At 42.0% G+C, this 26,801-nt stretch overlaps 1 long non-coding RNA gene across 1 annotated transcript in view; it reads left to right on the top strand.

Moving 5' to 3' along the window:
• LOC146865637 (uncharacterized) overlaps positions 1–26,801 on the top strand; it is a 160,650-nt gene that overhangs the window by 117,213 nt on the left and 16,636 nt on the right. The window contains exon 3 of the long non-coding RNA XR_014976668.1: positions 13,783–13,861. This is a non-coding gene — a long non-coding RNA (uncharacterized LOC146865637). The remainder of the gene's footprint in view (positions 1–13,782; positions 13,862–26,801) is intronic.

Here is a 26,801-nt window from a genome sequence, read left to right as displayed (position 1 = left end):
ATGCTATTAGCGTCACTTCCAATACTAAATGGAATTATTTTGAATGGGAACGTGGAAGGTGACATTCCAGCAACGCATACCAGACGGGGAAATAGTACCCTCTCAATCCTAGATTATATGATCAGCAGTATGGAGTCATTTGAGTCCGCCTCACATCTCCGCATCTACTTCACTGAAGAGAGTGACCACGCAATCCTGCTATTACATACGCAATGGAAGATAAGCACCTGCTCTCCTAGTCAAATCATGTATAAACATAGCACTGTGGAGGCAAAAATCAAACCAAAGGAGGCTCTACTGGAATTCATCTATGTTAGATAAAAAAGCTACTCTAATCGATACAAATCATCTTCTAACTACAGAATTCTCCGCTGATGTAATAACAAACTTTGAATCCATTATCGAGAACTTAAAGCAATTTTTTCGAAACAAACTGCAACAAGTCTTACCAGTAACGAATAAAAACAAAAATAAAACCTCAAATTCTGTAACTACAAAAAGACTAAACAAACTCATCAGAGCGCAATATGTGGACCGCTCAATCACAAGACAGGCAGAAATTAACAAACTAAAAAATCAACTTAAGCGAGAAAAGTGTCGCTTAAAACGAATAACACAGGACAAAAACTGGGTCGATCTACAAATTGCGGCAAAACAGCGCAACCAACGATCATACTGGTCATTAATCGCAAAGGAAACCGGAACAAAAAAGGCCCTGCACCCCATTCCAGTTCCACCTCAAGAATGGGAAATCTACCTGACAGCTTTGTACAGAGCAAAAACGAGTAATGAAGAGGCTGTAAATACTGGGAATAACAGCGAAGGTAACAACGTTCTGATCGGAACCGCCTCCCCGTTCTCAATAGAAAGGCACATCCGAAAGGCGAGATCCACAGGAGCCTCCGGCCCAGACCAAATCCCAATCAAGGTCCTGCAGGCAGATCCTAAGGGTTGGAGTAAGATGCTCTCTCCCCTCTTTAACTTCATCTTTAAAACAGGATCAGTGCCAAAATCCTGGAAGGGGAGTATTGTAATACCGATCTTCAAAAAAGGGTCAAGACATCAGGCTGGCAACTATCGCCAAATAGCATTACTAGATGCCACGGGGAAAATGTTCGCCGCCGAAGTGTTGGACCAACTTAAAAATTGGGCATTTTCTCAGGATCTAATCCCCTTATATCAGGCCGGCTTCAGGCCTAACCATTCGGTTATCGATAACATCGCGATACTACAAACAATCCTCGACAAATACGTTGTAGGAAAATCCCAACCGGTATACGCAGCATTCATCGATTTTTCTACCGCATTTGATCGAGTAGACAGACCATCACTCTGGAAAAAACTGAGGAAGTTAAAAATCCCTGAATAATTATTACAAATTATAATTACACTGCATTCGCACACGTGGTGTCAAGTGCAAATGGGGAGTGAAAAGGGCCTGACCAATATAATTCCAACAGCAAACGGTCTTAAGCAGGGGTGTCTCCTAGCCCCCTTGTTATTCTCACTATATCTTAGTGATTTGCCTCAGCACTTGCAACAAACGCCAAGTCTGCCTCCAAAGATCGCAGCCCATAATATTCACGCCCTCTTATATGCCGACGATATCGTAATGTTAGATCTTACGCCCTTTGGCCTGCAAAGACTTCTAGACACTCTGAACAAATACAGCCAGGAAAACTTCTTAATCCCGAATCTCACCAAGACAAAAATAGTCTCCTTCTCAGGAAGAAAAAGAAGCACCAAATTCTGTTGGAGACTCGGCACTGGAACAATAGAAGAGACAGAGGAATACACATACCTGGGTAGGATTTTCACTAAGACATTAAAAAACAATTTACAGGTTAATAACCTGACTAGGAAATCCGAGGTGCATGCCGGAGCCCTTCAAGACTATACGTGGCTTCAGGTTACAGACATTTTTCATCCCTTCTCAAAGTATATAGTACAAAGATACCTCCAGTTTTATCATTTGCTTTGGAATATATTCCAATAAAACAGTGGTCATTCCTGGACCAAAAAGAAGGGAAGATACTGAGGAAAATGCTGAAGGTATCACATTCCACCCCGGTGCAAGCTCTTCGCCTCGAATTCTCTATCACGAGCTCCTACTCAAGAGCTATCGCAAACGTCATCAGGTGGGCATATAATCTGCTGCACGCAAAGGCTGGAACTCTTCGTTCACTACTTAAAATCGAGACCTTTGACCGTGACGCTCCGAAACAAGTATTCTTCAGCAACATGTCCACTGTATTTAAACTAGCTGAGATTAATGTTAACCTGTTGCTCACGTGGACTCCGTCACAATTGAAACTCTTTTTGAAATGTTTCACCCCCAGACTCAGTTATAATCTTGATTTTTCACACTGTGCGAAATTGACTCTGTATAAAAGTTTCATGGAAACAATCGCACCTAAGCAAGTGCAACAATACATATACTTCAATCTCTCGCACGGAGCAAGGAGATCAATTATCCTGTTAAGGCTCGCCATTTTACCAGTGCTAACCACAACATCAAGATGGCACCCAAACGGATCTTCATTATGTAACTTCTGCCACAGAGGGGAGCAGGATGTAGAACATCTTTTATTCATATGCCCTAACCCAAAAGTAGTGGCAGCTAGGACAAAACATCTGTATCCTATATACATTAACTGCCGTATCACCACCGTAAAGGATTTGATCACAGTATGCAAATTTCCTCCTAATGAACTAGTTCGTTATAACTTTTATAAATTTTTAAAACCTTTTTTAGCTTTGTATTAATATGAAATTCTAAAAGTATATGTAACTGAATTTTATCGTATAAAATTTGTGGTCCTCAGCAGAGTACCAAAACAAATAAAATAAACTGAAACTGAAAAAAATGTGGTACACGGTGTTATAGGAGTCCAAGTTAGCGGTATTGGTTGCAAGACAGAGATTCTTCAAATATTGAAAGAAATAAAAGAAAAATAGGGAGAAAAAAGGCTTACAGTACAACCATGTTAAGAGTCACATGAGTGGGTGTAATGCATCTGTGGGGAATTTTTGTGCATTTATAAACTTTCACCATTTTTGAGATTGTGCATAATATGGAAGACACTTGAATTCACATGTATACACTTATCTGATGTTACTGCCTTTGAAACAATTTTTGATTTGACCTGCATTTTGCTTGCTTATTCTAATTAGGCCTCAGCTAGGCCTCGATGCCATCTTGCTCAAAATGGATGTCTGACCCTGAATGTTCATGGTTTATAATATCTGCTGCACACAGTCAATCAAATTCATGTTTTTATTGCCAATTGATGTTGCTCTCGAAAAATACTTTATAACATGAGCTCATTAAACAGTAGTTTCTCATTATTTCCTAAGAGAAGATCTACTATGTAAAACCTCACATTTGGGGGTGAGGCGCTCATTTGGGACTTATAGTTTTTGTGATTATGCCCATAATTAATTAAAAACAACAAGTAGTTCAAACGGCATATTTGTGAAATGGGATAAGGTTGATACGGATGCTCTTTTTACCAGTTTTGTCCGGGCTAACCCAGAGAGCATACATAACTGTTTGGATCCTTCACTAGATCATCGCAGCATAGCTAATGTGTTCAACACGCTATTAAAGTTCTTAAGATCAAAACTGATATGCTCGCCTATAGCGAGAGATCCTACAACTAATCAATGGTTCGATGAGAGCTGCTCAGATGCTCTCCACAATTTGTGCAAGGCACTCAAAACCACACCTAGAAATAGTCTGCAGATCCAGACTCTCAGGAAAAACTATAAGTCAGCAAGGGCAAACAGGCTTAAACAGCTTGGAACAGAGGCATGGGAGAATCTCAAAAAAGCATCGCTCCTTTGGGACCATGCAGCCTTTTGGAAAACTGTACATATGCCCTTCCTGATTAGTGACAACTCTCATCCATTAGATACATATATCGATGAAGCATCATGGGTAAAACATTTCCAGGACATCTTTCAATGGGTAGAACCTTCTACAGGCATATGCAAATCATTTATTTTAGATCCTCTTACATACTTGTGATTCGACATGAAGAAGTCAAATTAGCCGTAACTCAATCTCCTTTGGGCAAAGCACAGGGGCCTGAATGAGTCCCTATGGATGTTTTCCTAGCTAACACTCCATTCTGGACCCTGCTTTTAATTGTGACTTTTAACGCCATAGCTGTGAATGGTCCTCCCCCTCCTGGAAACAATCCATAATTATTCCGATTTATAAAAAATGGGATGTTTCTGCACCTGCCAACTACTGAACAATTTCCTTGCTCGATAGTTCGGCCAAGCTAATGGGTCGTGTACTGTTAAACAGATTTGAATTATGGGCAGAGGAAAGGGACAATTTTTGGGACATTCAATATGGGTTTAGACATGGTAGGGGAACGTTGGACCAAAGTCTAAATTTGACCTTAAGTACTGGTAAATACACGAAAGCAAAAAAATCCCATATTTATCTGGCATTTATGGACTTATCGAAGACTTTCGATTGCGTGGTCCATAGCAAGCTTTGGAAAATATTAGGAAATGGGAGTGGACGAGGGTATCATTAAGTTCATAAGGGACCTTTATGCGAGTGCTTCCACAATGGTGCTATATGGGAAAAATGGTGAATGCACCAAATCCTTTAATATAGAGAGGGGGGTCAGGCAAGGTTGTGTCCTGGCCCTTTCCTGTTCACTCTCTATACCAACAGATTGAGCAATGACTTAACAGAAACAACTAAAGATACCCCATTAGTATCATCATCCGCTCTCCCGATCCTGCTTTATGCAGGCAATGCCGTTTTACTGGCGAGGACTCCAGTGGCACTGCAAAATCTAATCACCAAATCCTATGTAATGGCAATAGGTCAAAACAAAAACAAAAAAATGAGTTTTAATCTGGGCAGGAGAAAAATGGAACTGGTACCTTATTTTAATTATTTAGGGGTCATATTTGATAAACTCTCTTGGAAGGAGATGCTTCAAAATAGGGCTAATTCAATGACACAAAGCAGTGCTGCATTATTTAGGTTCTCTAAAAAACTAGGCCATAAGCCCATACTGGAAATCCTTAGAATTTATAAGGCTAAAATACTTTCAATGGCCTACTATGGAGCAGCAATTTGGGGAATTACTGACGTAACCATTTTGCAAAAACAGGAAGATAAATTCATTAAAAGATTACTGTCAATTCCTCAATCAACTAGTAATGTTTTATTCCATAAAGAAGCTGGCATTCCATACATCTTGGACGTGATTAGATTAGCTCCACTTGCTCTCTGGTTATCCATTTGGAAAAGGGAAACTGTGGGCCTAAATCAAAAAGTTATCAAAGATATCCTATCCTTGGATTATGATTACAGAATCCCGTGGGTAACCTATATTAGAGACAATCTCAACTTGCTGGGTCGTGGGTTTCTGTTTATTTCACCCTCTCTTTCGAAACATTTCCCTAGATCAAGATTAAAGGCAATCTTTGTAAAAACAAGTCACACAGGACAGGTGGAATAATCACAATGGGAAGGAATTGATTATGCTTTATGAATCTTTACCACAGATCTCAAATCATTCTTTCTCTTATTTACAAATAGTGACGAACAACCAGAACCATCTTATTTTGACAAGGTTTAGATTGAACCCAATTCTGTTTATGCTTGTTTGCCCAAATAATCAGTTTTCCCCTAGGAATTTATCCTCTTGCACTTGTGATAAGTCAGTTCAAACAACATCACATATCCTTCTTTTTTACACACATTATGGGAAAGAGAGGAAAACTTTTATAATTCCGCTTTTATGGAAATTCTTCATAAGAACAGTAGCAGCAGCCCTCACGTTATTTTATTCCTTAGACACCCCACTGATTTGCTCTGTACTAGCTTCCTTTTTACTGGTTGCTCTGAGAACCCGCAAGACCTGTTGCACTTTATAGATAGCACTTTAAAATTTCTGCTGCTAAGGTCACAGTTTATCCGCTTCTTTATCCTCAATAAACTGTGTTTGCACTACTAGCTTAAAACTCTGTTTTACGATCATTTGTGACTACCTGCACTGTATCAACTTTTATAGAAACATGCACCCAGCTGATCCTCTCCCTGACCAACGATCCCGCCGCCGCCAGAGCCAACCTGCACGAAGGGATGAGAGAGGTAGCCGAGTGGATGACGACGAGCCGCCTGAAACTGAACTCAGATAAGACGGAGGTCCTCATCCTGGGCTCCTCGCCCTCCGCCTGGGAAGACTCCTGGTGGCCCCCCGCCCTGGGCACCGCACCCAAACCGACGGACCACGCACGCAACCTGGGTTTCATCCTGGACTCCTCCCTCTCCATGACCAGGCAAGTCAACGCCGTCTCCTCGTCGTGCTTCAACATCCTGCGCATGCTTCGGAAGATCTTCTGGTGGATCCCCACAGAGACCAGGAAGACCGTCACCCAGGCCCTCGTCACCAGCCGACTGGACTACGGCAACGCACTCTACGCCGGAACCACCGCCAAGATCCAGAAGAGACTCCAGCGCATCCAGAACGCCTCAGCCAGACTCATCCTCGACATCCCACGACACAGCCACATCTCCGGACACCTAAGAGACCTGCACTGGCTCCCGGTCAACACGAGAATCACCTTCCGCCTCCTTACCCACGCACACAAAGCTCTCCACGATCAAGGCCCGAGCTACCTCAACAACCGCATCAACTTCTACGCTCCCAAACGCCACCTCCGATCTGCCAGCCACGCCCTCGCCGCCGTCCCACGCATCCGCAGAGCCACTACAGGAGGAAGGTCCTTCTCCTACCTGGCCGCCAAGACCTGGAACTCCCTCCCGGCCGACCTGCGCCTGACCCAAGACCACCTCTCCTTCAGGAAGAAGCTCAAGACCTGGCTGTTCGAGCAGTAGCGGCACCCCCCCCCAGCGCCTTGAGACCCTACGGGTAGGTAGTGCGCTCTATAAATGTCTTTGATTGATTGATTGATTGATGCATGTTTTAAATTCTCTTTTTATATAATGTAATTGCTTGTTTTCTTTTTTAACATGTGTACTTTTATGCAATTATCCGAACTGCGAAATAAAGTTTATAAAGTAAAAAGTATTCTGCTCACACCATAATTAATCAGCAGTTTCTCATTGTATCCTAAGAGAAGATCTACTATGTAAACCCTCAAATTTGGGGGTGAGGCGCTCATTTGGGACCTATAGCATTTGTAATTTTGCCCATAATTCTGTATTACCTATTGCTAAGTGCCTTCACAGCAATTACTTTATTCATCTGCACTTCAATTTTTGTCTTGTACCTTGTGATTTCTGTAATAAATCTTTCAACATTTTTACATTATGCCCTAGCCTCACTTATTGAGTCTGACTTTACTTAATTCACTATATTTGTGATATGCTGTTTTGTACCTTATCTTATGACATGTTGCCTCGTGAAATTGATGCTTCACACCATCCCCGATCCACACACCCATTGGCGTACTGTTGTGGTCACTTTTAGAGTAAAAGATTTCAGAGATTCCCCACACCCACACAATTTTGGTAGCAGAGGATTGTTGACATATATGGGATGATTTGAAATAATGGGAGCCTTGCAGTTTGAGGTTCCTTTTTGATCTGTCTGTAGTCTGACTTGTGTCGGGATTTGTGGATTATTGGCTGAGCTCTTGGTCTGCCCTTAAACTGGAGTCAGTGAAAAATATAGGTAAGTATCACAAATCCCACCTATGAACACCACATCACAAACATTCTGAGACACATTGAAGAATTAGTTGGCAGAGGTAAAGTAATGTACTTGAGGAGGAGGTGAGAGCTGCTTAGAACATCAAGGCACCTCCAATTCAAAAGTGCCATCAATTGCTTCAAAAATATGAGCCAAACGTGACTTACTCACTGACGCGCATTACCAAGCACTTAGTTACATTCACATACCTGTCATAGGTGCAAACAAACTGAAGGAGGCATGTGAGGAAGTGAAGGCTTGTTTAAGTATCTACCTAGGTGTACCATATCATGTAGAGCCAAACTATATAAGAAAGTTAACTTCCTGGGAAAAATGGAAAAAATTGAAGAGGTTGTTAATTAACTTCAAAGCCTTCCATGGTGAAGAAGGAGTGCAAATTAGAGGAAATTGCAAGCTGAATAAAGTCTTCCTGAGAACAAACACCAAGATTTTGACCTACTTTGTGTTTTGGAGACACGTGTAGCAACTAATAAGCAATTATACGCACTCTGTCATGTTCACTGCACCTCTCTCAAGAATAGGAACAAAATGGCAGTCGTATGTGGAGACTGAAAGATGTGCTGCCGATATTTGGTAATTAATTGTTCCCAATTGCCAAAAATGCATAACACAGCATCCTGCTTACTTCTGCCATAATGTTGCTGCTGCAGAGATCGTTACAAAGGGAGGAGACACTTCAGGTGCCATCCTTTGGAGCCTCAGCAGTGTGCCACCATCTTGTCTGGCATTAAGCCAGGCCCCAATTAAACCTAAACCCTAACAAGACTGGAGTCCTGAGATGCCGCTTGCCCAAAAACAGCTAGTCCATCATTGGCCAATGAATCTGAGCCCTTCATCAATTGCTTTCAAATCGGTGTGGGGAATTTTGGAATCACGTTGAATGGCCTTACCTTGGGTCAGCTCGGTAAAGAAGTCTTCTATTCAACTCAGACTCCTCAAGTGGACATTTCTTTTTCTAATATTTATGCTTTCCGTATACTGTCAGCATATTCTCTCACCAGAATTACCTCTACTTCAATCTCAAGGTGCTCTTGAATCCCTATTCTCACATTTTTAGCTACAGAAATGCATCTGTCCCGCCTTATAAGCTGCTCAGTAGCAGGCAATAACCAATTAAATTTAATTTGCGGTCCTCGGCATTGCAACCCAAGCTTACTCTGAAATCAAACAAATAGACAAAGCCTTTACAGCCATCAGAATGTACCTTAATGTTTAACCTAATCTCTATTCCCCCTCTCATTGCTCTCTTCAAGCTTCCCTCGAGTATGTGCTGTTCAAGTTTTATGTGAGGTGCTCTGTTGTCTTTGAAGCTAGTATTGTTCTATGCAAAAATCTTCAATAAATAAATGGCCTAGATCTAAATTGCATTGTGGCCTACTTATATCTCCACCACCATCATAAGTCTTTGAGCACACATTTTCATGAACTGTATGTGAACATATTATCAAAATAAAGAAATAACATGAAAATAAATATATAAAAGAAAGCCTTTTTAAAAATAAATTATAACAAACAGAAGAAAAGCAAATAATGTTTTTATTAGTATATTGATCAATATAATATAACAGAAAGGAAGTAATTGCCTGGGTGTAACCCAAGAACAGATGAATTAATAAGAATGTATTTGTTTGATTAATAAGAAGCATTACAAATGTTATTTTAAAACAAAACAATAAAACCACGCATCATAATTTAGTTTGACATATATTATTAGTTTGAATGAGGCTAACAACATAAGTATCACTCTTCTAAATTATTTCTATGAATGTTATTTTATGCAAAAAACTGCCATCAAAGGAAAAAACCCCAGCATTAATTAACAAAATCCTTTAAAATATTTCTAATGTTAAATCTAGGTAAAACACAAGTTGGACTAAGAGGAATCTAATCCTCATTAATTTAACTCTATGCTTGTGTTTTAAATTCATCCCCATGTAGGACTGAGCAACTGGCGAAGTGTGTGTTAATAAGAGTAAAGAACAACGTGACAATTTTTTTGTTGAAATATATTTTATTGGCATTTGCATGACAACAACTTTTCTTCAAACAGGTATGTCACATCAAGTACATTGATATCATTGAAAGGCAATCAGAATACATGAACATTCGACATAGAGTGTTAACATTGTTTTACGTATTACTAACCCAAGTCCCCGCATTTTCAATGTCGTCATTTCTTTTCTAGTGGTAGGAAATTAATAACAATAACTATAAACTGTACCCTCTCCCTTCCCATCCCTCCTCCGCCCCTTTCCCCCTGGTCATGGGTGCAATATTCCTTCCAGTGCTTGGAGTCTATCTGTATTATCAAGTGCTTCCATTACCTATGCTATCCCCCTGCTTATGAGAGGTGTCAGGTATGGTTAGGAGCATGGAGCAGGCATCTCCCCTCCCTGGGAATCTTAATCTGTAGTTAACTCTGTAATCCTTAGGTGCCAGGCCCTTAGATCTTCTTCAAGTTTATCACCTCTCCTGACTTTATTCATTCGTACTGATTCCGCAGAGGCCCACTCCAGCATGTCTTTAATTCACTTTTCGAGCCTGGGTGAAGTTGGACTTAGCCAATGGATTACGATTCGCCTTTTTGCTAGTACGAGCCCCATCTGTATAAACCTTCTAGTGAGCTTCTTGCCTTTTGGCGAAGGTAGGAGACCTAATACCACCTCCTTGGTGGAATAACCCATCCCATGACGGTCTGCAGAGTGTCTATAACCACCCCCCAATAGCATGCTAGTTCAGGACAGTCCCACAGCATATGGAGAAAATGTGCACCTGAACTTTTACATCTGGGACATGTGTCTTCCCGATCCGGATATATTGTATGCAGTATGCGGGGAGTGAGTTATGTCTGATGCACCACATTGTCTTGAATCAGTTTAAAACCTGCGTTGGAGCTTATCTGTTTAACCCCCTCATGCACATTCCACCATTGCGTTTCCGTAAGAGGCTCCCCATTGCATCATAGCGGTACAAAAGGGGGTGGTGATGGACAGAGCATCAGAACCAATCAAACACTCACACCCAGTCAACAGATCTGGGTTTGATCCATCACCGTTCTTTAGCCCACTCTGCCACCCCAGTTCAGACATGGCCATATGCAAAGCAGTCTGACCCTGTGCCTCATGGGAACAGTCCAGCCCAAACTGCCAAGCCATGCCTTCCCTGGACCGGAAACAAGCTTCCTAGGACCGGTTTCTGGCATTTCAGCCGTCTTCAGCCAGGCTTGCTTGAATCCAGTGGCAAAGTGAGCAAGAGACTCACGTCTGAGCATACCCTGCCAACTTATGGCAAACAAAGCGGTACAAAAGGGGGCGGTGATGGACGGAGCATCAGAACCAATCAAACACTCACACCCAGTCAACAGATCTGGGTTTGATCCATCACCGTTCTTTAGCCCACTCTGCCACCCCAGTTCAGACATGGCCATATGCAAATCAGTCTGACCCTGTGCCTCATGGGAACAGTCCAGCCCGAACTGCCCAGATCTGTTGACTGGGTGTGAGTGTTTGATTGGTTCTGATGATCCGTCCACTTTGTTCTCCATAAGTTGGCAGGGTATGCTCAGACGTGAGTCCCTTGCTCACTTTGCCACTGGATTCAAGCAAGCCTGGCTGAAGACGGCTGAAATGCCAGAAACCGGTCCTAGGAAGTTTGTTTCCGGTCCAGGGAAGGCATGGTTTGGCAGTTCGGGCTGGACTGTTCCCATGAGGCACAGGGTGACACTGATTTGCATATGGCCATGTCTGAACTGGGGTGGCAGAGTGGTCTAAAGAACGGTGATGGATCAAACCCAGATCTGTTGACTGGGTGTGAGTGTTTGATTGGTTCTGATGCTCTGTCCATCACCACCCCCTTTTGATCCCCATTGCATCCTCCCATTTCCTGTGTAGTGGGAGGGGAGCTGAGGGGACATCCTCACGCAACGCTCTATAGATGTGCAAGACCAGCCTACATCCCCCCGCCAGGGTAGTTATCATCTGTAATACTGATGTGGTCGGCAGATCTTGTGGAAATTATGCCACAGCTCCCTGGTCATGTGGAGATCTTAGCGTACTGTAAAAATTGTCCCACACCTAACTGGAAGGCAATATCTGCTTCCTTTCTTGTCATAAACCACCCCATCAATAAGCAGCCACCTTCCCTCCACTTATTAATATTTATTACTTTCCCTATCGGTTTGAAGGGTACCACTGCCCACAATTGGGTTTCTGGAGCATACAGTGCTTTCTCTGCCCCATATCGACGCTACATGACATATAATATAAGGAAGGGATCCATCTGTCTGTGTGTGCCCGCCAGAAATTGCTTCCTCCAATTGTCTTGCTCATCAAACCAATGTCCCACATGCTGAAGTTGTGCAGTCATGTAATAAAAGTTTAACCAGGGAACCTCCAACCCCCCCGCCCCCATTGCATCTGTACGGTGTTCAGCTTTAGCCATTTCCATTTGGCGCCCCACAGTAGCTTCACTATCAGGCTGTCCAGCTGCAAGAAAAACCTCTGCAGAACCATATATAACGAGTTCTGTAGGGTGTAAAGGCATCTCAGCAGGATGACCATTTTAGTCAGTGCCACCCGCCCCATCAATGATAGCGGGAGTTCCTTCCACAAGGCTATCAACCTTCTGATACCATCTATCCTCTTCCTGATATTGTCAGCCAAATAGGCCGTGCTAGTGTGTTTCAGTGTAATCCCCAGGTATTCTACCCCCTCTGATACCCAACGCATCCTGACAGTAGGCAACTCCGTTTCAGGCTTCCCTATCAATCTCCCCATGGGAAGCAGCTTAGATTTCCCGGGGTTAAGATGTAGACCAGACCACATACCAAACCTTTCCAGGTCAGCGATAAGTACCGGACCGCCTCCTCTGGACGACGAAAGTATACCAGCGTATCATCAGCATACATAGAAACCACATGATGCGTATCCCCCAATTAAAACCCCCCACTCTTCAATTTTCATTCGTACAGTGGCAGCTAGGGGCTCCATGGAGATAGCGAATAGGAGTGGGGAGAAGGGGCACCCCAGTCGCATACCCCGTCTTAACTCAAAACTCTCTGAGACCTGTCCTCTGACACGCACACTCGCGGTTGGTTTAGTATATATGACTTGTATCCATTTTATAAACCGTTGTCCAACTTCCATTTTGGAAAACACTACCCACATGTAATCCCACTCCACCGAGTCAAAGGCCTGTTAAATGTCAAGCAATCCCAGTGCCCAGTCTTCCAACACGAAACACGGGGCATGCCAAACATGCGCTAACCCCGCAGATTATGTGTGGTATTTTATTTTGGGATAAAAGCAGCCTGGTCTGGATGAATCAATTAGGGCATGTATGGCAGTAATCGGGTAGCCAAAATCCCACTCAAAATTTAGCATCCATGTTGAAGAGAGATATTGGCCTGTAAGAGCTGGACGAAAGGGGGTCCCTATCTGGTTTAAGGAGCATGGATACGATTGCCTCCGACATTGTATTTGGTAACATTTTATTAGCTAGGGCCTCATTAAACACCTCCAACAAATGATCTACCAACAGAGGAGCGTATTTTTTATAAAACTCTGCCGGGAGCCCGTCCCCACCCAGACATCTCTCTGGTTTCAAGTATTGATGAGTTTTCAACATTTCTGTTACATGATTTCGCAATGGGTTATGTTTTAAATTGTCTTACATGTGCCATGTTGTGAATCACCTTGCCTTCTTCCCTTAAAGCCAGTGAGTCAGATATCCTGTACAAGTTAGCAATTCCATTGGGGGTATATCATTTTGTGTGAACATTGAATTCTCTCCAAATAAGATTCTTCAGAGACTCTGCCTCTGAGCACCTTAGTCTAAAACAATATTTTAGAAACTGAAGATCTACCAATGAACTAAGACTCATCAAGCTCCAGTCTTGGAAGGCGAAAACTTGTGCAAATTGTTGCAGAAAAGATTTTATCAAATTCGAATTTAGCTTTGCCTCAAATGATGCTGAGGCAAAGATGATTGTACAGATCAGTTTTGCTTTAAAAGTTAAAAAATGTAGGAACCAGTTAAGACTGTGTAGTGTTTGATAATGTTTCCACAGTTTATACTGCAGGATTCTTGCTCCATCACACATGGCTGCTACGTGGAAGTTTCTCATCCTGCCACATTACTACATATTGGTAAGCATTATTCATGGTGTTCTTTACTCTTTCAATCTACCAAGAGTGAATTCAAATGGTTTTACCAAACTGGACATTCTTTATTTTTTCCAGATTTAGCTTAAGATCATTTAATTAGTTAAACTGATCAAGACAGGTTAATGCGCATTGTAATCCTATGTGAATGCAATCTAACAGCACAGTATCATCAGCATATAGAAGGGATATGGAAGGAGTTGTGTTTAGGAGAAACTATCCTTTCCTTCTGCAGGGTCAGTGGTGCAGAGACTGAATATCAGGGGCGCAAGTATGCAACCCTGCTCACTCTTCTATTGATATATATTTTCCTGGTGACTTCACATCAAGATCTAGTCTTCATCCTCATCTAGGTATCAGTATGGAATAGTCTAACTGCTGTGAACAATGTCTATGGAATGCTCCAAGCTGACAACTTCGCCTGTAGGGTTACCCTAATAACCCTGTCAAACAGGATACTGTAGTCCAAATGAGCATAGAGAGCAGTGCCCTGTTTGGAGGCCTTCAGGGGCAAAAGATTAGTTGCCAGAACATTATCTGTGGTCTCTGAGTCTTTCCTAAATCCATTTTGGTGCAGGGGTAAGAATTTCATGCTGGTAGTCCATGCCTCAAGCTCCTCTAACAACAAACGTGCAAATATTCTTGCATCACCCAGTAACTTAAATTTCTGGATGAGGGACAGTTTCCCCAGTATTGCTTCTGCAGTGATCTCCATGAGACTAAAAAAAGCCCCTAAACCAACCATTTCAGTTCCTGCCCAGCCATTTGGGAATATGTTCTGAAGACAATGCAATTGTGTGGGTTGGGTCCATTCAACTCCCAAGACAACGATGCTAAGGTCTGTATGTAACCCAAGACAACAATCTTAAAGTTTAAATATGACGAGATAACATTGTACTAGGTTTGAAGCGATTGAATGCCCCACCATTCTTCCACCTGGGATCTTTACCATTATTCATGAACAAGCACTGTGAATCCGGTGGCAATATTGGGGTATAAGGTAGTGTTTAGGCCTCGTTGGAGGTAGAGTCTGCACACTGGTCTAAATCGAGACCATTGGTCCTGCGCAAAAATATAATTTGTCTCAACGCTTGGATGTTTTAGTTTTGGAACATTATATATGGGATAAAGTACCCACTGTTGTACATTATAAGAATACTGTAAGTCACCGAGGAGTTCTGTGCCCATATAGAGGAACAAGGCTGAAGGATGAATTTCTTAATGAGGCAATGGAACTCTGACAGGCCTCGCAATATTTGTAAAATATAAGGTTTATAGTATTTTATTTCTAGATACATGGTCACACCATCCCCCTTCAATCAAACTGCTTAAATCCTTGGTATTTTGGTGTTTCATGTGAAAGAGATAGTATAGTTGCAGACATAAAGAATAAAAGCATAGTGTGAAATTAAACACATCAAAAAACAACATCAGTTTAACATACTTTTGATTAAAAATGTTGAGGGTCACAACGTGTCCATAATTGCAGAAATATTCAACTTTTTCCCATTATGACCCTTAAGTAGGCAAACAATAAATATGTTCCTATAAATCGATTCTTTCTGTTCATCCCTGTTCATTTGGAAAAAAGATCAGAAGAATGAAAAAACAGTTTTCGTTTAAACTGAAACAGTAGTGATGGTCTGTGACCTGACTTTCACATAGGCTGCTGGTTCTGACAGCAGGCATTTTAACAACACAACCCAATAGTAGTAACGTATTACTGTTATTGTACCCAGAATTGCCTTAATGTACATACAATAACATAAGCGTGTGACTGGTTAAATGGCCATTCAAAAGTGGTTAACAGGAAAAGTATGACATACAGTAGGTTCAAATGTGCATGCTCACAAAAAATTGCCTATTAAAGTGACTAGGTATAATTCAAAAACATTACTGAGGTTTGAATATGCCAATCAAATTCAACTTTGTGCTGGGATTGAAAAACTTGAACGCCCCACTCTACTGTTGATGGGAAAGAATCATGACATCACAAGTAGCATTAAAAAATAAAATGTAGGTATCATCATTGCTTATTATTTACTGGAAAGAAACACTTGAATCTTTCGAAATCCATTTTAGTTTTAGTTCTCCCTCAATTAAAATATATATATATTTTTTTAAATGTAATATCTTTATTTTCAAATTTTTGTATACAATAATAAACAAACAGGATTCAGATTGATACACTGACATGTATCATATCACAAAGCACTTGTCACATATATATGGTATGATAAAATGATGCTCACGCACAACGGTAGGTATGACGTTCATAGTATCAAATATCGTACATGGCAGCCCCCTCAGCCCGCCTGTCCTACCCCCCAGAACTGCAGAGACCATTGATATCTAGACTGTTGTAATAAAAACCTTCTAGCTTTACTGGTTGCTGTAAAACCATGATGGTAAACCCACCTAATTTTAAGTTCTCTGCTATTACAGTGTGGAGAATCGTTACTGAATTCTCATTTACCTCCATGTGCCTTCTTCAGCAAATATTTTGGAATGTTAATTCCCCAATGTTGTGCGGGACTTTCCAAATGAGATAAAGCAGATTCATCTAAAATCCTTTTGGTAGATTAACTGCTGCAAGGCAGAATGCAGATTAAAGGAAATTCCACTGATTGCTGCAAATTTAATTGTATTGTGATTAGACAATTCTCTGTTTTACAACAGACTCCCATTACTAACCTAATCTAAATAGTAACTATTTAATAATTGATGCTTGAATGGTCCATTGGAGAGTATGATTTCTATGTAATGGGTTGCTACTTCTTTAATAATGTGAAATCACTTAATGGATTAAATGTGGTACCTTTATGGAGTGGAAGAAAACACACATATCTGAGCATAAAGCTTTAGATAACTTTAGGGTTTCCCAGCCCTTCCTCATTTAATGGTATTGTTGTACTTTTTTCTAATTGAAGGATGTAGTGATTACTCTGTTTTAACTCGATTTATGTTGTAAACAGAGAAGTATTACCTATATAATCGACTCACTTGAGTTGCTACACTTTAGGCAGGGTTAAATTGTCTTATTTTAGTAGTTTTTTTAGATTGGTGAATTAATGCAGATGTAGCTAATACATTGTTTTGATATAAGGTTTTCTGCAATTGAAGGTTGTATTCAGCTTTTCTTACATCAATGGTATTGTTGTAATTATTTAGAACTTGTAGAATGTAGTGATTATTGTTTTTAATGGTGATGGGATTGCTGTTGTAGGTATATGTAAATATGTTTTCCCCATATTTCAGTGTATTCCTGGAGAAGTCCCAACTTATTTGAGGAGAAAATGTGTTGGCTGGATGATGCAGAACATATAATTGAATCCTAGTACACAATGAATTGAGAAGTATTAAATGGACTCACATCTGACTAGCATCAAACTTGTCTTTTTTGACTCTTACAACCCAAATTGTATGCACTTGGGCTATTCGTCCATTTTCTCTGACAAGGCCACAATGAGGTGATGTGTGCAGTTAGATTGGCTTTGGGTTATCTGCACATATCTTGGAGATACTGGGGACTTCATTGGAGGATGGGGTATTTATGATATGTTATGACAATTTGAATAGCACACTAATCACACATGATGGAATCCAGGTGCTTGCTCAGATGTGTAGACGTGAGGTACCCGTGGGGCTACTCAAAGAGCCAGGTCTTCAGCCTCTTGCGGAGGTGCGGTGCAATATGGGTGTCATGTGGGAGGTCAAGTATGAGTCTTGCTGAAGCATTCTGGATTGCCTGAAGAATGTGTAGGAGTTTCTTGGAGATTCAGGAATAGTGTGTGTTACCACAGTCAAGCCTGCTTGTGATGAATGCTTGTGTGATGGTCCATCGGTTGTTCTACGGCAGTCTTTTGTAGCACACACAGGATGTGGAATCAGGAGGTGCTTGCTCACTGTGTTGACTTGTGCTGTCAGTGCCCTAGCTGCATTTGTGATTGGTCATTGGCTAGACTATAAGTTAGTGAGAATACTATTTCCATCCAAGGAAGCGGTGAGTAATCAGTAGACTTGGAGGAAATATTTACATTTTCAGCTTCAGCAGTACGAAATTGGAAGTATGCATTTTTAGCTGTGATTATGGAAGGCTTTGGCATCTGTCATAGATGTGGCAAGCTGTTTTGACAGAATGGAGACAGAATATTTTCTGACTTCTTTACAGATTTATGCTTTTTCATTTCAAGAGGAGCAACCCATTGGAGAATCATTTGTTGAGTGTAGCTTTGGGGAGTTTAGGCTTGTTTATGGAGAGTGGTGCTACCTTGTCCAAGGCGATGGTGGTGATTAGAATAAGATTGTCTGAAATGAGCAAAGGTTTTGACAGAATTGTTAGAATTTCCTTATCAGAGAAGGCATTGTCTTGTTTCAAAGTAATTTTGAAAAGTATTTACTAAGAGTCTTGGGGGCATATATTTTTTTAGGATGGAGGCTAAAAGATAAAACGTTACATTATAAGTTAATTGATAGCAGTTGAATATATTTTTATTTACATATTTCTAAAAAGTAAAATAGATAACAAAAGTCATTTAAAAAAGTGTGAGTAATATTTAGTAAACACTACAAAGGATTTATATAAAAAAGGACAATTATAATGTTTAAAGTGTGCAAAAAACAAATTTGTGATTACAGGTATTATATGCTTACTATAGAGAAGGCACAATCCACAGTGAAAAGGAGCACTTGTTGACGTCCATAAACCGTGTTCCCTGCAACCATGTGCTGCAGGGCACACGGGGCATGGAGGTGAGTGGGGGCACTACATGTGCACCCAGGGCTACTTTGCAGAAGCCCACAAGGGACGGGGGCCCTCTATGGGGCCTCCAATATCCCTTTCTGATAGCCTGTACATGGGTATGTTCCCACCATGAACAGGCTGTCAGAAAGGGATATCCAAATCCCAACGGTGGTGTGTCGCTCAGCACCGCCGCCATTCTGTGCCGCGACTCTGACTTCCACCCCATCGGGATCTGAGATCCTGTCGAAGTCTGCGTTCTGAACTCAGCCTGCTGTAGGTTTGGTTGCCAGCATTAAAATGCGGCTGTCAGACTGAAGGGCTGTTGGTGGTAGGACCAGAGTGTGGATGCACTGCCATCCTAATCTGCCACACAGAGTGCAGTTTTCATTGAACATCTTACAGTCTCACATGATCCAGAGATGACAATGAAATGGATAACACCCACATACTATTGACTAACTATAAACAACAGCCAACTTTCATCCTGCCATAGAAGCAGGATCAGACTGATGTCCCTGATTGAATCCAAAAGGTCTTGGTTTTTACCAGCGCTAAAAAGAAAAGAGACAGGTTCTTGAATGCTGATGGTGCCATAACTACTTGTGTTCAAACCTAAATGTTATATCCACAGTATCAATTATAAATGAGCAATTAGGTGTGCTAAGAGCTCTAACTATTATCTCAAAATATAAATTGCTCCTAATGTGGCTCAGTAATGTTTGCCACACTTAATGAATTTATGCAGCCACAAGTCCAAGTTTCAACAGCAGATAGACATTCGTTGGCAGTAGATCACATAACTGGTAATGTAGAAAATATGTGGAAGATTTATTGTAGAGGATAAGTCTAGGTTACAGGTAGACAGGATGGTAATTGCATAGCCCCACCAGCAGCAGCCTCTTGCTGCTCAGCACATTCTCTCCAGCTGATCTCTCAAAGCATATATACACATTCTATTACATCTCACTCGCGCTCTGAGCAGCAGGGAAATGGTTACCAAGGAGCGGATGCATGGCAAAAGTCAAGTTATCACTCATCACCCCTCCTAAAGGAAATAATTGGAAAAACAAAACAGGAACAACGAAAATACACATCATCCATAACAAGAAGACATACAGTGGACGTAAACATTAATTCTAAAAATGTATCAACTAAAAAGACTAAGAAAGAAAATAATTAACTGTTAAGCAGTCCTACAGCCAGAGACAACGTTATAATCATAGCAAGAAAACACAGAACTTGGGGAGCTAATTGATTGGGTGCTAACCCACACACACCCCTTGTGCACACACAAATGCCCATACAGGTGCCACAGATATTGCCCATTACAAGCAACATTATGCAGATGTTTAGGCACAACTCACATGACCCATCGCAAGTAATTTTAAGTAAATGTTTAGGTGCAAATTACATGCCCTATCACAGTGCATTTTTTAACTAAATATTTAGATGCATATCACATGCCCTATCACAATGTAATCATTGGGCGAAATACGCACACTCCATACAGCATAAGACACATGCAGCATGGGTGATACTACATGCCCTACCGCACACAGAACTCAATTCAGCATGGTAAAAACAATAATTCAACATGGCCTACATTTTGGTAGCACATTAAGAATGACATAGAAGAAATGCACTTAGGCAGCAAATTCAGCATGGCACTAAAACACATATAAAAACAGCAATTTAAGAATAAAATCCACACCTCTCAGACAAATACTAATACCGAAAATATATACATGCAGGCAATCAAGGCTAATATTTTACATACCATTAGGCAGTAAATTAAGCATGGCATAAAATACTCGAACAGATATATACTGACATTAACAAATTCAACATGGCATTCCAGCAATTTCAAAGATAAGATCTAAAGTCCCCGGTAGGTGACCTCTCACCCAAAATCACCCTCAAAGCTGTGATACTTGGAGACACTATACAATTATTGACATAGAATGTACAGGCAGATGATCATAAACCTTCACCCTGGAGGAGTGAGGACTGACACTCAAATGCTTTCTATATTTAAAGTACTTTATTGGGTGTGCCAATCCCCGGTAGAAATGAACCACAGGTACTTACTGCATGTGGCACTCAACCCTTGGATGTGCCCAGCACTGCCTCGCACCGAACCTGACTGAGTGTACATTTGGCAGATTGGTACATTGGTACATTTGACGCAGTAGTTCCTTGAACCCCCAGCAGGTCAGTAAATATGGCAGCAAAATAATGAAAGGTCAGCTAGAAGCAAACCAGATCAGAGAGCACTCGGTGTCACCAGCAAGCTCTAGAAAATGGCCCTGCGGCTCATGGAATGCACAATGGGCCAGCAAATATGACAGTAAATAATGAAAGTCTCAGTAGTGATGAAAGTTTCTCAATAATGGGGAAAAACAAACCTCTGGTATAAAGGCTGTCCAAGGGATGCAACAAAGCACAACACTGCACGAAGACTCCAAGCTGGGAAATTAGAGAGTGTTTGTCATGTTGAAGCATCAGCAAGTAGAATTGGTGGTTGCTAGGCTACTCTAGCAACAATACGGGTAGTGACATGTGTGTGTGAATCCAAGAGAGCGCAACATTGGAAGAAACCCTTCTGGGAGAGCGGAGACACGCACGCCCAACAATGCCAGCAATGTCATGAGGCCAAAGTGGAATGTGGACTCGTCAGCAGGATCCCAGAGTGAATGCGGTATTGTCAACAACAGAATGCAGAACCTATGTTGACAAGTAGAGTAAAGCAGGCTTGAAGTAAAGTCAAAAGATGCACATCCACTAACTTCTGCCCACTCAGCCTTAGAATGCCAGAGATGCGTAGGAGCTGATGATGGGTGCCTCAGGAACCGTTCCCAATGCCCGTACAAATAACAAAACAAAACAAGCATTGCCAATTGCCAACATAGCCAATAGGTCTCGCTTTTGAGTAGGGGTGGGCGGAATTTGCGGAATTAACCTTCGCAAATTATCGCGAAAATGTTTAAAATTATCGCAAACAAGCAGAAATATCGCGAAGATGCGGAAGTTTTTTTCCGGCATGTTCGCGAGATTTTCTGCATGGTTGCGGATCGCCAACTTACCCATGTGGTTGCTTGCGGGCGCGGCCATCTTGTTTTGAGTTGTTCTCGCGGTGCATGATCGCGAGAAGAAAGACGTGATCGCGCGACGCGCAAATGGCTAAAAACAATACAACATCTCATGGAGAACGCGACCGGATCAAGAAAACTTGTCGGCGAACGCAGGGATTCAGGTAAGGCGATCGCGCACGCGCGAGAATGTATTATTTTACAGCGCGAGCAAGAAACAAATTATCGCCAAGCTGCGGAAACCGGAATTTTTGACATTTTCGCGCTGTCCGCGGAACGCGAAATGTCAAATTATCGCAATTTCCGCGAACGGAACGAAATTTTTGCCCAGGCCTACTTTTGAGACCTTCTAAGTATTTAGTTATGCAGCACAATATCCTTGGTGCAACCAAATCAACTGTTGTGTGGCTAAACACTTAAAAGGTCCCAAAGGTGAGACCTATTGGCTATGCCAAAGCTTGGTGTGGTTTTGTGTGTGGTTGTGTGTGGTTGTGTGTGTGTGGTTGTGTGTGTGAATGTGGTTGTGTGTGTGTGTGTGTGGTTGTGTGTGTGTGGCTATGTGTGTGGTTGTGTGTGTGTGGTTGTGTGTGTGGTTGTGTTTGTGGTTGTGGGTGTGGGTGTGGTTGTGGGTGTGTGGGTGGTTGTGTGGTTGTGTGTGTGTGGGTGGTTGTGTGTGTGGTTGTGTGTGTGATTGTGTGTGTGTGGTTGTGTTTGTGTGGTTGTGTGTGTGTGGTTGTGTGTGTGTGGTTGTGTGTGATTGTGTGTGTGTGGTTGTGTGTGTGTGTGGTTGTGTGTGTGTGGGTGTGTGTGTGTGATCATGGTTGTGTGTGGTTGTGTGTGTGTGGTTGTGTGTGTGTGGTTGTGTGTGTGTGTGGTTGTGTGTGTCTGTGTGGTTGTGGGTGTGGTTGTGTGTGGTTGTGTGCGTGTGGTTATGGGTGTGGTTGTGGGTGTGTGGTTGTTTGTGTGGTTGTGTGTGTGTGGTTATGTGTGTGGTTGTGTGGGGACGCCTACCTGCCCTTTGTCGGGATCTGCCATCGGACTGCTGCAGTTTCTTTCTTCAACCTCTGCTCTTTTGGAAAACTCACAGCAACTCGCCGGACCCGCTCCGCGGGTCCCGCAGCGCGTGTGACATCAGCAGGAGCTGCTGTCGAGGGGCGGTCTCCTGTGCTAGGACCTGGGGCGTGTTGGTGCTGGCAGGGCTGCGAGCACGTTAGCAGGGACTCCATCACCCAGGAGTCCCTACGAGTCCAATCTGTTTCACCTGGGCTGCTCACCCTGCTGGGCCCGCCCCCCCCGCCCATCACTCTTGCCGTTTGCTATTTCAGAAGGACGCGCGCCCGCTGCGCGGGAGCTCACGGGAGCGCCCTGGGCTAAGCCCGGGCAAAGGGCGGGCCGTCTAAGGCCGTCCAAGGACGAATAAGGACGGACCGGGCTTATCCTCTTGTATCATAGAGCCGAGGTGTTTTTTGTATACTTTTAAGTGTTATTATTTTCTTTTAAAGGTTTGATTTATAGGTTGTTTTCTTTAGCTGGGATCTTGTCCTGTATTACTGCCATTAAAAGAATTTTCCCATGATGGCCTTACGTTCCGGAAAGAGTAGGCAGGTTACACTGAAAACGAGTAGTGTTAAAGCAACTGGAACTTTGGATGATTTTATAATTCGGGCAACAGGGATATTGGAAAAAGAAATTGCTCTTACAGAAAAGCGTCTCTCACTAGATCTGGTAACAGGGAAACGCTCTTCATTAGGACGTATTGGTTCTATAATTACCCCTGAAAAAAGCTCAGTAAATGATCTGGTAGATAGCCCAATTCCTGTAATGAATTCTAATTCTCATTTAATTTCTTCGATTGATCTGGTGGATTGCCCAAATGAAGACTGTATATCATCAAGCACTGCTAGTGGGGATAGCATCCAAAACTGTAATTTGAGCCTTATAGTGCCTACATTAACACAACCCCAGGTCTTAGAACCCGAGCCAGTAGGAATCGAAATCATAAAAACTAATAAACGGAAAAGAGGAGGGGGTCACAATAAGGGTAGTAGAGCCAAAACAGTAAAAATAAATACTTTAAGAGCAACATCGAAATCAGCAAAACAAAGGGGAATTTCATCTGGGGATTATGTATATACAAATCATTCCTGCCCAAATAATGATGAATTATTGTTTAATATTGAAAAGCTGGTTAAAGGGCTTCTGACACCTCTTGTAGAAAGAACGCAAATAGTAAATTTGAAACTGGACCAATTAGAACATCTTATATCTGTCAATACTCGTTGTCTTGAGAAACTGGCTAGCAAACCTATTGAAACCATGGGGGGTAACCCCAATGCTATAAAGAGAGTGGGATCAAAAAATCAAGTTGCAGTGTCGCAAACGGCCGCAACTGCTACTCTTCCTAAAGTACCCTTACAAACTGCTTCAAATAACTCTACTTTGGTGGTTGCTATGGGTTGTCAGCAAAAGCCCGCAGTGGCCGCTGCATCCACATCAAAGTCATCCGCACCCAAGTAGGCAGTCACTTCTGGGCCTAGGGTAATACCACAACAGGGCCTTATAAATCATAGAGAAAAAGCTCCATTAAAGAAGCCGGTTTGTGTAGATCTACCCCCTGACTGTGCTCCTTTTATTGCAATTTTGACAGGAGTCCCAGGAGTCAGGCCAAATCAATTGGAATCAAACAGGGATCTTAGAAATAAAGTAACCTTTTGGCTCAATAAAAATAGGGCGCTTCCCCCTGCCTCTAGAACAGAAATATTAAGTGTCCGAAGGGTTCCTTGGGTGGGGCCAAGTGAGAAAGATTTGGAGGGGGATTGTATTCTCATTAACTTTAGGGACAATTGGGTTAAAGATTTTATTTGCTGTAAACCAAGGTTTGGTAGATTGGGGGATATACAATGTATAGGCTTAGAATACTTTTACCCCAATCTAAAGCATGTTGCTTTTCAACAATCCCAAAATTATCCTAGGATGAGACCCCAGGGTGAGAAATATCTCGGGTGGACACCAAGTAATATTCCTCTACAACCATCGCGAAACCATCACGGAATGAGATTTCAGGGTGAGGAATACCTTGGGTGGTTGCCAAATAATATTCCCCTAAGTAATCGTTTTGACCCACTTATGGGGATGGAGGGGATAGACTGACTACCACCCAGTCAAAAGTCCATTGAATTTTTCAGTGAAAAGGCTAGTTCCTTAGTAGAACATAGTTATGATGGATTGAGGGACAATATTAATGAGGTGGTATTAACTTGTAATGTACAACGGGATAATCTCTTGGAACCAGAGGTTTGTGATATTGTAGACTGTGAGCTGACTTTGCCTGCCCCTAGGTTGGATGTGGCCACCCGTATTGAACATCCAGGTAATCCGTCAGGGGAAACAAGGCTCTGCCTGATTTCGTGGAATATTGCAGGCCTTTCTGGGAGACTACAAGATGAGGCATGGCTGGATTACGCGGGTAGCCATGATATCCTGTGTCTTCAGGAGACATGGAGTAGAACTGATCAGGATATTGACGGTTTTCAGTCCTTTAGTGTACTAGCTGTGCCATCACAGGCATTCAGGGCAAAGGGTGGGCTACTGACTGTACTTTCCCTAAAAGTGAATGATTTAACAACATCTAAAATAGTGGATACTCCCTGGTACCAATTACTTTTGCTACAATCTCTGTTTCCTGTGCCCTTATTGTTGATTAATTGGTATCACAATGTCTTTGATAAAAATGAAATATCTGTAATTGTGAGCTTGCAGGAAGCTATATCCAAGGTGCGTAGCGATTTACCTCTACTTTTTATCATTTGGGTTGGTGATTTTAACTGTTCATTGTGTAAATTTGGTGGGTCAAATGTATGTGGCTTGGAAGATCTAAATGAACACCCTGTGCAACACTTTAAGCACACACCCCATGGTGATGCGTTAAATAACATTATTGTAATTAATGATTTATGCATAATGGAACCATGGGTTGCCCCAAATTCCCTCCCAATACCAACTTTCCAGGGAACTAGAGGCTCAATGAGTGTTATTGACTTTACCATTGTGTCCAGTGGTTATTCTCAATACATTGATAAACTTGAGACGCTTGCAAATTTGGCAAGCGATCACAATCCTCTGATTCTAACATTATGCCCCCCTGTTAGCACAAGGCACCCAATCTGTGACCAACCCATAAAATATATTAGGAACCAAGGTGTTATCTTGAAGTGGGGGAAAGTAGACGCAATTGGGTTAGAGGCGGAGGTTTTAAGTGCCAATAGCTCCGAAATTGAATCCTGTTTATTATCAACAACTGACCCTGAAATTGTTATTACGAACTTTGAAATCCTATGTGGAAATGTGGCAGAGTATCTTAAAAAACCAATTGGTAATGACAAGAGCAAGGGTTTTAAATGGTATGATGCTGTATGTTCTGCCTCTCTAAAATCACTAAAAATGGCCTTGCAACAAAAACCAAGGAATAAGGAGCTGGTAAAAACGGCTAGAGGCGCCTATAAAGAGGCAATTAGAAAACGGAAGCTGGACTTAAAAAACCTCGCTTGGGATGATTTAGAGAAGGCCTCGGAATTAAAAGACAGTAAGCTTTTTTGGGAAGTGGTAAATCGCCCCCTATTTTCTAGCAATGATAAGGATAATATGGTGATGCAGATAACAGGTGAGACATGGGAGGCCCATTTCGGGGCAATTTTTAATCCCAATTCAGTAACGCTCGTAGGACTGCAGGATGAAACAATGGATATGGAGTTCTCGCTGACAGCTTCTTTGCTTAGCTCTTCGCTTACATTGCAGGAAGTTGAAGAGGCCTTGAGGAAAGGTGTTCCACTAAAAGCCCCTGGCCCAGATGCAGTGCCTTTGGACTTTTTTAAACATAACATTTTGTATGGGCCCCATTGCTGCTAAATGTATTTAAAGCGATTATTGTTGGTCGTATTCCCCTATCCTGGAAGGAGGCAGTGGTGGTGCCGATTTTCAAGAAGGGTGATAAGAGCGACCCTCGTTGGTATCGCCCAATATCATTAATTGACGCATCATGTAAATTACTGGAAAGGATAATCCTTGCTAGATTGGAGACGTGGGCGGACTCTGT

This window comes from Triturus cristatus, chromosome 2_1 (assembly GCF_964204655.1).
Source record: "Triturus cristatus chromosome 2_1, aTriCri1.1, whole genome shotgun sequence".
Taxonomy (NCBI): domain Eukaryota; kingdom Metazoa; phylum Chordata; class Amphibia; order Caudata; family Salamandridae; genus Triturus; species Triturus cristatus.
Note: the sequence above shows the minus strand (reverse complement) of the source record. Positions and strands in the feature narration are given on the sequence as shown.